The sequence below is a fragment of the Herpailurus yagouaroundi genome, unplaced genomic scaffold, assembly GCF_014898765.1.
Source record: "Herpailurus yagouaroundi ecotype Mexico unplaced genomic scaffold, PumYag 203, whole genome shotgun sequence".
NCBI lineage: Eukaryota > Metazoa > Chordata > Mammalia > Carnivora > Felidae > Herpailurus > Herpailurus yagouaroundi.
The window spans coordinates 14890149-14893404 of NW_024412434.1; positions in this window are offsets into that span (position 1 = coordinate 14890149).

Below are 3256 nucleotides of genomic sequence, written 5' to 3' on the forward strand. Positions count from 1 at the left end.
ACTTTTATAGAACAAAAAGTTTTTAACTTTGGTGAAGTTCAATTTATCAATTTTTTATTTGAGGGGTCATGCTTTGGATGTCAAGTTTAAGTTAGTTACTTCTTAGATCTTGAAGATTTTCTCCTATTTGTTTTTTCTAAATGCCATCTGTAAATAGAGATAGTTTTATATCATTTTTTCCAAACTCATTTGGCCTGTTTCCTTTTCGTGTCTTCTTGCATTGGCTAGAACTTCCATTATGTTGAATAAGAATCTGATCTTATAGGGAAGAATTTGGTCTTTCTCCATTAAGTATAATGTTAGCTTTAGGGTTTTTGCCGATACTTTTTGTCAAGTTGAGCACATTCCCCTTTATTCCTATTTTTCTGAGTGTTTTACATTATGAAAGGGTGTTGAATTTTGTCATACTTTTTCTGCACCTATTGATACGATTATATGATTTTTCTTTTTTAGGCTGTTAATATTATGGATTATATTGATTCTTGCATGTTGAGCCAGATTTGCATAAATCCCAATTAGTTGTCAAATATAAATTTTCTTACATATTGCTGAATTTTATTAGCTAATATATATATATTTTTAAATTTTGCATTTATATTCATGCATGAGTGTTCTACAGTTTTCCTTGGTCATGCTGTCTTTCTCTGGTTGTGGTAATGGGATAATTCTAGCTTCATAAAATGAATTGGGAAGTGTTACATCTTTTTTGTTGTTGTTGAAGATACAATATACAATGGATGTTAATTCTTTGCTAAATAATTATTAGGAAAAATTGACTGATTTGAACACAATTTTTTTTTTTAATTTTTTTTTAACGTTTATTTATTTTTTTGGGGGGACAGAGAGAGACAGAGCATGAACGGGCGAGGGGCAGAGAGAGAGGGAGACACAGAATCAGAAACAGGCTCCAGGCTCTGAGCCATCAGCCCAGAGCCCGACGCGGGGCTCGAACTCACGGACCGCGAGATCGTGACCTGGCTGAAGTCGGACGCTTAACCGACTGCGCCACCCAGGCGCCCCTGAACACAAATTTTAATCAAGAGTGACCATGGAGGTAGATTAAAATGATGGGTCACCACACTCTATATTGTACTTGCTGTATTTACCAGATTTATAGAGGACTTAGACTTGAAAAAGAATTCTGCTGTTGGGAAAGTGAATATTTCATGTTTATCCCACTGAATTGAAATGCTGTACCTCAGCGTTGAATTCTGTATGTTCCAGCCACAGTGGTCTTGCTGTTCCCATCTCAGAGTCTTTCTCCTTGCTCTGCGGTCTCCCTGGAGACCAGATCTTTACATGGTTTCCTTTTAGTATCATTCAGTTCTGTTCAAATAGCTCCCTGGGGAAGCCTTCCTTGGCCATCCTTTCTATGTGATCCTATCCCCACACCCCCACACCCCTGTCTGATTCTGCTTTATTTTTCTTTATAGCGGTTAACAAAGTCCTGTGTTTTTTCTCTCCTTTTGTCCTTCTTTTACTTCCCTTTATCTGTCTCTCCTATCCATCCATCCATTCATCCATCGCTCCTCCTATCTGTTCATCAATTCACCCATCCATCCATCCATTCATCCATCCATCCATTTTTTATCTTCCCGTACAAATGTAGTCTTTGTGAAGGTGGGAGCATACTCTGTCTTGTTCAATAAGTTATTTCTAAAGCTTAGAACAATGCTTAGAGCATAGTAGGTGCTCAGTAAATATTTCGAACAAATGAATGGGTAATGTAATATTTCCATTTCAGTTAAAATTAATTAGCTACTAAAATTGGAAATTATAAATTGAACTATTTTTTCCTTCCATAAACATTTTTTCCCTAGATGCTAGAGATGCCATGGTGAGGAAAACAAACTTTTTCTTCAGAGATCTTGCAGACTAGCAGAAGAATCATAAAAAATAACATAAACTATATGTATACACATCCATACATAAATTACATAAAAAATATATGTAATGACAAACTGTGTTCAGAGTCCAGAAAGATAAGCACAGATGCTTTGAGAGCACACACTAGAAGGAGCAGATCTAGCCTGGGGTGTCAAGAAGGGCTTTCCAGAGTTGAGATCTAAAATGTTAAGGAGACAGGGGCGCCTGGGTGGCGCAGTCGGTTAAGCGTCCGACTTCAGCCAGGTCACGATCTCGCGGTCCGGGAGTTCGAGCCCCGCGTCGGGCTCTGGGCTGATGGCTCAGAGCCTGGACCCTGTTTCCGATTCTGTGTCTCCCTCTCTCTCTCTGCCCCTTCCCCCGTTCCTGCTCTGTCTCTCTCTGTCTCAAAAATAAATAAACATTAAAAAAAATTTATTAAAATGTTAAGGAGACAAAGGTATAGGGGAGGAGACTCGGGACAGAGGAAAGAGCATGGTTAAGGCCTCAAGGTAGGAGGAACCAGAGTGTCCACCGAAGTCCAAGAAGTACAGAGAAGGAGAGAGACTCATTAGGAAGCTGGGAAGGTTGATGGGGCCAGACCATGCGAGGCCTGGGAGCCTCAGTGATAGTGTTGGTCTTTATACAAAGAGCAGCGAAAAGTTTAAAAAATTTTTCAGCCATGAAATAAGATTATTAGGCTTGGGTTTTTAAAAGCCTACGCCTCCTGCTGTGTGGGGAACAAATTGGAAAGGCACAAGACTCGAGAATCTAATTAGCAGGCAATGGTCATAACCAGGTGATGTGGTCTATACTCGACTGGTGTCAGTGGCAAGGGAAATACGAGAGAAAGGTGACATACTTTAGTTCGCCAGCCTACTGAAAACCAAAGATACGATGCAACTATTCGAAAATTGGACAACTTTTGATATAAAGGTCATTCTGCTCTTATTATGAGAACATATAGAGGAAATAAAACAGCCTTTGCTATAAAATTTTCCACCTTCAGTAGTGGCAACAGCACATTCTAGATGTGTAACCTCACATAAGTTACTTAAACCCTTTGAGCCTGTTTCCCCATTTATTCAATGTGTTTAGTCATACCTACTTCGTGGAGTTGTTGTAAGGTGTGATAGATATTGCTGGTTGCCCGTAAATATCTATTATCCTTTCCTTAAAGAGTAAAATAAATGTTGGCCATCAAACACAAGAATAAACCTCCTAGGTGCTTTGCAGTTAGATGTGGTCATGTGACAACGTTCTGACCAATGGGATATAAGAGAAGAATTGTGTGACAGTGTCTAAGAAGCTTCCTTAAGAGAGATCTGGCACCTTCTCTTTTCCCTTTCTCCTTTTTCTACTCTTCCTCAATATTTCCATCTGGAAGGAATGT